This window comes from Camponotus vicinus, unplaced genomic scaffold (genome assembly GCF_025532165.1).
Source record: "Camponotus vicinus isolate PSW18456_S1 unplaced genomic scaffold, iyCamVici1.0 SCAF_4, whole genome shotgun sequence".
In the NCBI taxonomy this organism is placed as follows: domain Eukaryota; kingdom Metazoa; phylum Arthropoda; class Insecta; order Hymenoptera; family Formicidae; genus Camponotus; species Camponotus vicinus.
The window spans coordinates 7,453,006-7,465,675 of record NW_028141976.1 but is presented as its reverse complement, the minus strand read 5'-3'; positions in this window follow the sequence as shown (position 1 = coordinate 7,465,675).

Genomic DNA, 12,670 nt, shown 5'->3' with positions numbered 1-12,670 from the left:
CTTCTTAAAATACTACGAAAAAATCTGTTTATTTCCTCTTATAAAAATTTTTACCAATAGTTCTCGGACTCTATATGAAAATAATAACAATAAATAGAAATGTATGAATTATATCAAAATAATACCATGTTAAGATTCAGATCTTGATTAAAAATGTTGTCTTCATGATAGTAATACACAATGAACGCTATTTTTTATTATTCTGGCTTATCAAAATATTAAATTATTATTGGTAATAATTATCATTTCTATAATAATTTCAATCGAGACCTAAACTGACAAGTCCAAATACATCGAAATCACGTCGAGTCTCGATGATCGAGATGATAACCAATGACAATAATGTGTAGTTTTTTTTTATCTTTATTTCTGTGAATTTTAAATCTTGTCACTAATTATTTGGAACATATCTATCGTGTAATATTAAAAATTGGTGCACATTGTATTATTTTTACATTTTTTCAGTTCTTTTAATAATTTAACATTTGAGTTCAATTAATACAATATGTTAAACTAACACATAAATATGTCAAATATTTAATACAAAAATTTTAACCGGCTTACTTTTTAACAAAAAAATATACATTTTCTAATAATGCGCTAATCAAACCGCTGTTTGGCATAGCCGAGCGTCTACGAATCCAAATCGAACTTTCGGTCGTCGACAAAACAAACGAACGGAGTAATAATTCAATTCATTTGAATACGGCTGAATCGAACATATCATGTAAAGAGAAATGGCATAAACGAAATTATCAGAGAAAAGAGAAAAAAAAAGAAAGAGAAAGAAAGAGAGAGAGGGAGAGAGAAAGAGACAAGGAATACACGAGGAAATACATGACAAGAATTAGATAAGATATGACAAGAATGTACTGACAATCAGTATATTCTGCGTAGATAAAGAAATAATTTATGTAATATTGCTTCGGAGTGATCATTCACCTCTCTCTCTCTCTCTCTCTCTCTCTCTCTCTCTCTCTCTATATATATATATATATATATATATATATATATATATCAATCGTTCCATAAATAACGTTTGAAAAAGTTCATGGTGAAGTACAATAAGCTATCTAGAAGAAATGTTTCAAGAAAATGATTAAATATTGATTTAACAAGATTTTAACTAATTGTAAAATATGTGAGTCATCGCCTTCAAATTTATTTTATGTACGTCATTAAAATTTAGTTTTATTATTATCAAAAATAATTTATCATTGTACATTTTTCTATTGTCTCTTTTTCTATTGCCATTATTTCGATATCTTACAAGAGATTTTACACATGAGATGTCAATGAACTCATGAAATGAATGTTGTATTAAGTAATATTGCTTTTCTTATCAAGCTCTAGATAGATCAGATACACTATCAGTGCAATTTAATTGAAAATATTGTTCTATTTCTATCTCTGATACGTATTCTATACAGTTAGAAGTTTATTTCTATATTAGGAGAAGCATCGAAGAAACAAAAACTGTTGCAATGTTCGAAAAATTAAAGACACCAAATATACTAAGAGTATGTAAATATGTGAACAGTGCGAAAATATGTAAAGAGAATATGTAAAATGAAGAATATGAAGAGAATATGTAAAATGAAGAATATGAAGAAAATATGTAAAAAGTGCGTTATAATTTAATATACAGAGCTGGATGTGTAGCAACATGATGAGAGCAACATTCTAAACAATATTTCTTTAATAAAATAAATTTTAAAAGACATTTTTTTAACTCATTTGAATACATCTGCATCAGATATATCGTGTAAAGAGAATGAAAGAAAAAGAGAAAAATTTAAGTGTAAAGAAAAAAAGAAAAAAATTTAATATTTAAATTTATATATATTTATTAGATACATCATTAATAATAAAGTATATATTTTTCATACATTATTTCTATAGAATCATATAATGATAGATTCACATAAAATGACAGATAAATAATAATATCAAAAAATTTAAATTTTTAATTGTACATATTTGATTTTAATCAATAGTTGGCAAAGAGTTAACAATTGTGAAATGAATAAATTGAACGTTACGTTAAATTTTTTTATTTTGTAATTATAAGTTTGTATAAAGAATATATTTTATTTATTTATTTAGAAGAATCATTTTTTCATTAATAAGAATATATCGACCATTTATTATCATTACAAACAGTCGCAATCGCATCGCAATAAAACATAAGAACACTTTGAAAAAATGGAAACATATAAATTTACATATATTTATTAATACATTTCTCTGTAATATGTATATATATATGTAATATGTATCTCTGTAATATGTATATATATATATATATATATATATATATATATATATATATATACATATATATACACATACATACATACATACATATATATATACATATATATATATATGTTTGTATATGTATATATGTATATATAGTAACATATAATACATATAATAATAATTATACATAATATTATTATAATAATAATATGCAATAAAATACATATTTATTTATTATTATATGTAATTATAAGAAATATATTTTAGAATTAATTCATATAGAAGAGAATAGGAATCTAAATGACAAAAATTTATAAATGTTTGATGATGCTTAGAAGAGATTAAAAACAAATTAATTAGATTATAAACGTGTCAGAAAGTCAATAATTAAATTTGTCAAATAATGATATATGTTATTTACGTTTCGAAAACAAAGCAACTTATTACTCGTCAAATTCATTTTCCTATTTATTCGGTATCGTTAAAATCGTAATCGTTAAAATTATAACAGATATTTACCGCTACTAGTGTCTTTTTATGTATTATTGTCTTCAATATGTATTTTAAAATTTGCGCGATTTTTCTTGAATTTCCTCTCGCAGAAAATGACATTTATACAAAAAATTGAAAGTAATAAAGATATGGAATAATCAATATTATAAAATTTGTTCAATTATGTGATTTTACAATTATTAAAGAGATCAAAACTATAATAAATGAATTTATTCTGAATTTATGAAATTTAATATTGTACTAGTACAAATATTTTCTAGATCCAATGATTTTTATCCGATTATCTGCATTATTACAAACAAGTGATCGTATTTGAATTATAAATAAACGGCAAATTTGAATTATTTTGTGGAAATATAGTGTTAGTTAAATAAAATTGAATATCTCGAATGTTTTTAATATAATATAATAGATATATTATGTATTTATTTAATAATACTATTTCATTATCGGCGAATAAATATTTATTGAGAGTAAATATTTATTAAGAGCTTTAACTTCTTTACTTGTTTGCCGTTAATTAGAATCAATGTTGCTGACTTTAGCTGCTTGATATAGGATTGTTTTTAAAATGTTTTCTGATCTGTCCCACTGTTATTACGTGTCTACTTAAATTTGTCGAATTATTATGTGTTCAACTTGAATACGTTGATAACCTACAATTTAAATAAAACGGAATTATTAAAATAAAAAAAATATTATAACCAATATTAAATTATTTATAAGGTATATATATATTAATTCATTTAGTATTTAATTTTTAATGCAACAATAAATTTTTTCTTCAACGCACATTATTGATAGATTAAATGTGTTACTATTAAAATCTTATAATTCGAAAGAATTCGAAAACATATTTTTAATATTAACAGAATCCGAATATTTAATTGTTTATTTAAATGTTAATTTCTATACTTCTATTTTTCACAAGTTAAGGATTATATTCGAATTACAAATAGATAAATTTAAATTGTCCGAACATAATATTAGTTATACTAACTTGAATTTAAATTTACAAAAGAGTAAATTATATATTTACAAAAATTTACCTAATATGTTCTTAATTATGTGGTATAAGAATTGAAGGCGGGTTTATCTGATGCTCGTCACACAAATGTTTCATTAAAGTGTAAGAATTGCTTACTTCCAACACGTTTCTACAAATATTGCAGCGCGCTTCAATATAATACATACATCTTTCTTCAAGACACATGTTAAAATATAAGCACAACCAGTCATAAAGAGCATACGTTTTATTCATGGTAATTCCATGTCTGTAGCTTAAATGCATTTCTAAATCTAGATTCGTATTTATTCTATAACGAAGAAAATTTGCATTACAAATATGACATGTCGCCTGATCGTATTTCATTGTATAAAATTCCTCCCAATTGATATCTGCTCTACATCTGGTCTCCAATATATAATAACAAAATTCCTCATGTTTCTCAAATACATGAGATATTAAATGATACGTTTTTTTTTCAGTTTGAAAAACTGCATCACACAAATCACATTTCACGAAATCATAATTTATAAACGAACTATAATGCCACATCCAGAACTGTCTTATTTCCCTGGATTCCATGGTATTCACTCCGTATCACAGATTATCTCCACTAAACACGAGAAGAATTTCCTTCAGCAGTTCGTAGAAGCTGATAACAGAGAAAGGTCGCAAAATGTATGTGTTTACTATTGTAAATATTGATGTAGTTAAGAAATCTATTTAGTGTTTCCAACCACTGTTTGTTAATTCTTATATGATAATCGTAATTTTGAGTTGAATTAAATACATGTGCATTGTGTGCACTTTCTCTTTTTCTATTTTTGCATAATAACGACAATAAATTATATATTTATCTGCATCACACATACAGGGTGTCCTAGACCACCCGTACACCCCTTCTCTTTCAAAAACTAAGCATTTTAGAGAAAAATGTTTCAGACAAAAGTTGTTTGGTTTCGAGGGGGCCATAAGATGGTACCATTGGTTTGACCTTGAAGAGTCATTTGAAGGTCACGTGAAGGTCACTTCAATTCTTTTAAATGGAATACCCTATATATTTATGCACATTCCTGTAGCTCATCTCGAGAGCTTTCCAAAACACTATAATTAAGTTAGTTTTCATTAAGTACTTTCCGAGTTATGAGGCTTGAAATAATTTCTTAATTTTACGTAAATCAAAATATCTTGTAAAATATTCATTTTTCGATTATCTTACCTTAATACTTTTATGTACAAAATAATGAGAGGAATCAATTGGTGTAAAGAAAACACATAGTTGTTTCGAAGAAAAAATATGTAATTTGTAATTAACAATTGGGTGGTCTAGGACACCCTGTATATGACATTTTATATTTTATTTTCATTATTATATATAATACTTTTTACAATGACATTAATGAGAAACAATATTTTGCATGTTGAGTATTTACCATTCCATTATTTATTTTACTATCATATTATTTATGCTATATGCATTCATTTATTTTAAATCCATTTCTTTTCTTCTTTAAATTTCAATAATTTACGTATGTTGCATGTTTTGTGCTTTTCGCATCCTAAGGCATGCAACATATTCAAGATTAGCATACAATCGTTAAGAAGCAATACATATTTTTTATTGATGTTATACATATTATGTATATTCACTACATTTAGTATATTGCTAAGGAATATTAAGAATTTTTGTACAACTAAATTTTTTTACATGTTATAATTTTAATGAAGTTACAAAGAGCGTAAAAATTTTTTTTAAAAGGAATGATCCAAAAAGATGTAACAAAAAATATGTATTATTTTAATATCTTTCTATGTCTTTCCGCGTCTTGATTATAAATTAGATATTCTCTTCATGTTTATATAAGAATACTAATTTATTAATAATTTTTTATTATTAATTTTATAAAATTATACTTATTTGTAACGATTCGTTCCCTCATTATTATCGGGCCGAACCGCCAGAAGAATGCTGCCCGACGAACACCAGCTAGGCACCAGAGGCGCATCTTTAGGCGCTCTTTTAATCTTTCTCCAGTATATGTCCACTATTACGGTCCGCGAAAATATCTGCACTCTTGGAAAATTTGTTAAATTTAACATACATTGCAAGTTCACGGAAAATTTTTCAAACGATTCACACAAATTTTTATGTTAATTTAATATAATATGGATATATTAAATGATATTAAATAGCACTAATGCTATGTTAATATTTTAACACAAAATAAATTCAAACTTCATAATAACTTGAAATAAATTTTAATATGTAAATTCAACATATATTTAATGATAAAATTAACTATGAAAAAGTATTATTCTTTGTTTTACATTTTATAGACGTAATAATTCAAATTTATTATTAAAATATGTAAAATTTTACATTATTTTTTTCTCGAAAATTTTGTAATTTAATGAAAAAATGAAGTTAATATAACATGTTGCTTATGTTAAAAATAACAATATAAAAATGTTACTTCAACATTTTAGAAATGTCAAAAAATTTTGATAAACCAGAATAATAAAAAATAGCATTGATAGCATATTGCTATCGAAAATATAACATTTTTAATCAAGATTACAATCTAAACATTGTAATTTAGATAAAATTCATACGAAAGATTTCGTTGTTTTTAATATTATTACTTTCAGAAATACTGATAGAAATATAATATTATAATGACAGATTGTGTGAAATCTTTTAAAAGAAACATTGTAATGTAAAAATATCGAGGCTACAGTACACAATCTTTAATTGCTTTCATTTTACAAATATATTTTTTCTTTTGAAAGTATATATAGCTTCAAAATTTTCAAATAAAAATTTTCTTCTTAAAATACTACAAAAAAATCTGTTTATTTCCTCTTATAAAAATTTTTACCAATAGACCTCGGATTCTATATGAAAATAATAACAATAAATAAAAATGTATGAATTACATCAAAATTATACCATGTTAAGATTCAAATCTTGATTAAAAATGTGTCTTCATGATAGTAATATACAATGAACGCTATTTTTTTATTATTCTGACTTATCAAAATATCAAATTATTATTGGTAATAATTATCATTTCTATAATAATTTCAATCGAGACCTAAACTGACAAGTCCAAATACATCGAAATCACGTCGAGTCTCGATGATCGAGAAGATAACCAATGACAATAATGTATAGTTTTTTTTAATCTTTATTTCTATGAATTTTAAATCCTGTCACTAATTATTTGAAACATATCTATAGTATAATATTAAAAATAGGTGCACATTGTATTATTTTTACATTTTTTCAGTTCCTTTAATAATTTAACTTTTGAGTTTAATTAATACAATATGTTAAATTAACACATAAAAATATGTTAAATATTTAACACAAAAATTTTAATCGGCTTATTTTTTAACAAAAAAACATACATTTTCCAATAATGCGCTGACCAAACCGCTGTTTGGCATAGCCAAGCGTCTACGAATCCAATAAACCGAACTTCCGGTCGACGACAAAACAAACGAACGGAGTAATGATTCAACTCATTTGAATACGGCTGAATCGGACATATCATGTAAAGAGAATGAAAGAAAAAGAGAAAAATTTAAGTGCAAAAAAATTTAATATTTAAATTTATATATATTTATTAGATACATCGTTATTAATAGAGTATATATTTTTCATACATTATTTCTATAGAATCATATAATGATAGATTCACATAAAATGACAGATAAATAATAATATCAAAAAATTTAAATTTTGAATTATAAACATTTGATTTTAATCAATAGTTGGCAAAGAGTTAACAATTGTGAAATGAATAAATTGAACGTTACGTTAAATTTTTTTATTTTGTAATTATAAGTTTGTATAAAGAATATATTTTATTTATTTATTTAGAAGAATCATTTTTTATTAATAAGAATATATCGACCTTTTATTATCATTACAAACAGTCGCAATCGCATCGCAATAAAACATAAGAATACTTTGAAAAAATAGAAACATATAAATTTACATATACTTATTAATTCATTTCTATGTAATATATATATATATATATATATATATATATACATATATACATATATATACATATATATATATATATATATATATATATATATATATATATATATATATATATGTGTGTGTGTTTGTATATGTATATATGTATATATAGTAACATATAATACATATAATAATAATTATATATTATAAATAATAATAATTATAAATAATATTATTATAAACAATAATAATATGCAATAAAATTCATATTTATTTATTATTATATGTAATTATAAGAAATATATTTTAGAATTAATTTATATAGAAGAGAATATGAATCTAAATGACAAAAATTTATAAATGTTTGATGATGCTTAGATGAGATTAAAAACAAATTAATTAGATTATAATTTTGTCAGAAAGTCAATAATTAAATTTGTCAAATAATGATATATGTTATTTGCGTTTCGAAAACAAAGCAACTTATTACTCGTCAAATTCATTTTCCTATTTATTCGGTATCGCTAAAATCGTAATCGTTAAAATTGTAACAGATATTTTCCGCTACTAGTGCCTTTTTATGTATTATTGTCTTCAATATGTATTTTAAAATTTGCGCGATTTTTCTTAAATTTCCTCTCGCAGAAAATGGCATTTATACAAAAAATTGAAAGTAATAAAGATATGGAATAATCAATATTATAAAATTTGTTCAATTATGTGATTTTACAATTATTAAAGAGATCAAAACTATAATAAATGAATTTATTCTGAATTTAGAAAATTTAATATTGTACTAGTACAAATATTTTCTAGATCCAATGATTTTTATCCGATTATCTGCATTATTACAAACAAGTGATCGTATTTGAATTATAAATAAACGGCAAATTTGAATTATTTTGTGGAAATATAGTGTTAGTTAAATAAAAATTGAATATCTCGAATGTTTTTAATATAATATAATAGATATATTATGTATTTATTTAATAATACTATTTCATTATCGGCGAATAAATATTTATTGAGAGTAAATATTTATTAAGAGCTTTAACTTCTTTACTTGTTTGCCGTTAATTAGAATCAATGTTGCTGACTTTAGCTGCTTGATATAGCATTGTTTTTAAAATGTTTTCTGATCTGTCCCACTGTTATTACGTGTCTACTTGAATTTGTCGAATTATTATGTGTTCAACTTGAATACGTTGATAACCTACAATTTAAATAAAACGGAATTATTAAAATAAATAAAATATTATAACAAATATTAAATTATTTAGAAGTTATATATATATATATATATATATATATATATATATTAATTGATTTAGTATTTAATTTTTAATACAACAATGAATTTTTTCTTCAACACACATTATTGATTAAATGTGTTACTATTAAAATCTTATAATTCGAAAGAATTCGAAAACTTATTTTTAATATTAACAGCATCCGAATATTTAATTGTTTATTTATTTTTATACTTCCATTTTTCACAAGTTACTGCTTATATTCGAATTACAAATAGATAAATTTAAATTGTCCGAATATAATATTAGTTATACTAACTTGATTTTATATTTACAAAAGAGTAAATTATATATTTACAAAAATTTACCTAATGTGTTCTTAATTATGTGGCGTAAGAATTGAAGGCGGGTTTATCTGATGCTCGTCACACAAATGTTTCATTAAAATGTAAGAATTGCTTACTTCCAATACGTCACTACAAATATTGCAGCGCGCCTCAATATAATACATACATCTTTCATCAAGAGACATGTTAAAATATAAGCACAACCAGTCATAAAGAGCACATGTTTTACTCCTGGTAATTCCATGTCTGTAGCTTAAATGTATTTCTAAATCTAGATCCATATTTATTCTATAACGAAGAAAATTTCTCTTACAAATATGACATATCGCCTGACCATTTTTCATTTCATAAAATTGCTCCCAATTGATATTTGATCCATATTTGGTCGCCAATATAAAATAATAAAATTCCTCATGTTTCTTAAATATATGGGATGTTAAATGATTCGTTTTTTTTTCAGTTCGAAAAATTGCATCACACAAATCACATTTTACGTAATCATTATTTATAAACGAACTATAATGCCACATCCAGTTCTGTGTTATTTCTCTGGATTCCATGGTATTCACTCCGTATCACAGATTACCTTCACTACACACGAGAAGAATTTCCGTCAGCAGTTCGTAGAAACTGATAACAGAGAAAGGTCGCAAAATGTATGTGTTTGATTTCTGCTATTGTAAATATTGATGTAGTTAGAAATCTATTTAATGTTTCCAACCACTGTTTGTTAATTCTTAAATGATAATCGTAATTTTGAGTTGAATTAAATACACGTGCATTATCGCTTTCTCTTTTTTGCATAACAACGACAATCAATTATATATTTATCTGCATCACACATATATGACATTTTATATTATTTTCAAACCGCCAGAAAACTGCTGCCCGACGAACACCAGCAAGGCACCAGAGGCGCATCTTTAGGCGCTCTTTTAGTCTTTCTCCAGTATATGTCAGCTGTTACGATCCGCGAAAATACCTGCACTCTTGGAAAATTTGTTAAATTTAACATACATTGCAAGTTCACGGAAAATTTTTCAAAAGATTCACACAAATTTTTATGTTAATTTAATATAATATGGATATATTAAATGATATTAAATAGCACTAATGCTATGTTAATATTTTAACACAAAATAAATTCAAACTTCATAATAACTTGAAATAAATTTTAATATGTAAATTCAACATATATTTAATGATAAAATTAACTATGAAAAAGTATTATTCTTTGTTTTACATTTTATAGACGTAATAATTCAAATTTATTATTAAAATATGTAAAATTTTACATTATTTTTTTCTCGAAAATTTTGTAATTTAATGAAAAAATGAAGTTAATATAACATGTTGCTTATGTTAAAAATAACAATATAAAAATGTTACTTCAACATTTTAGAAATGTCAAAAAATTTTGATAAACCAGAATAATAAAAAATAGCATTGATAGCATATTGCTATCGAAAATATAACATTTTTAATCAAGATTACAATCTAAACATTGTAATTTAGATAAAATTCATACGAAAGATTTCGTTGTTTTTAATATTATTACTTTCAGAAATACTGATAGAAATATAATATTATAATGACAGATTGTGTGAAATCTTTTAAAAGAAACATTGTAATGTAAAAATATCGAGGCTACAGTACACAATCTTTAATTGCTTTCATTTTACAAATATATTTTTTCTTTTGAAAGTATATATAGCTTCAAAATTTTCAAATAAAAATTTTCTTCTTAAAATACTACAAAAAAATCTGTTTATTTCCTCTTATAAAAATTTTTACCAATAGACCTCGGACTCTATATGAAAATAATAACAATAAATAAAAATATATGAATTATATCAAAATAATACCATGTTAAGATTCAGATCTTGATTAAAAATGTTTTCTTCATTATAATAATATACAATGAACGCTATTTTTTTATTATTCTGGCTTATCAAAATATGAGATTATTATTGATAATAATTATCATTTCTATAATAATTTCAATCGAGATCTAAACTGACAAGTCTAAATACATCGAAATCACGTCGGGTCTCGATGATCGAGAAGATAACCAATAACAATAATGTATAGTTTTTTTTAATCTTTATTTCTATGAATTTTAAATCCTGTCACTAATTATTTGAAACATATCTATAGTATAATATTAAAAATAGGTGCACATTGTATTATTTTTACATTTTTTCAGTTCCTTTAATAATTTAACTTTTGAGTTTAATTAATATAATATGTTAAATTAACACATAAATATGTCAAATATTTAAAACAAAACTTTTAACCGGCTTACTTTTTAACAAAAAAACATACATTTTCCAATAATGCGCTAATCAAACCGCTATTTGGCATAGCCGAGCGTCTACGAATCCAATAAACCGAACTTCCGGTCGACGACAAAACAAACGAACAAAGTAATGATTCAACTCATTTGAATACGGTTGAATCGGACATATCATATAAAGATAAATGCTTCCTATCCTAGGCATTAGATCCACTATACCGAGTCCACCTGAGCTGATACAGCTCCAGGCATTCCACAGCAATCTATCCTCCTCTCTTTGGGAAGAAAGTGTCAAAATAAAGTGTATCTGCTCCTAACGTCGTCGTTTTTTTTATCCTTACAGACGCAATACCGTTTTTTCGCGAGTCTTTATTTCATTAAGGAAGTGATCCCTTTATTCTAGAACCCATCAGATCAAATAAAAAATTAAATATAATTTAATTAATTTACAAGTTTGCGAGGAAATCCATAATTGAATTTATTAAATCGCTTTTTACGTTACATTACGAAAATCAAATAATTAATTATTTATCAAATGCATCAATTTGCTTATTAATTTGGGTAGATTTAAACTATTAGAATCAAAACTTCATAGTGGTAGTATCTGTTTAATTTTGACATTCGCCGTTTTCAATTTATTTTAATAAACATTTAATCACAAAAATTTTATTAAATCTTTGTAGGAAATCTTCCTAGAAGTTAAAAATTCTAGAAATACACTTACCCAATTTTACATGAAATAGAATTCTTTTTCAACACACATTGCATATTGTATAATAAAATAGAAAAATGAACATAATAAAATATAATTAAATTATAATATAAATTATAATAAATTATAATAAAGTTAAAATGACAAAAATTTACGTTGAAAAATATTTGCGAGGACTGACTATTCTCTTTCTTGGATTTGAAGAAAATTATTTCTTCTTGAACCGTGTAATACCAGAGTAATATATCCGATGTAGTGATTCTCGAAGACCATTTTTCTACGAGTGT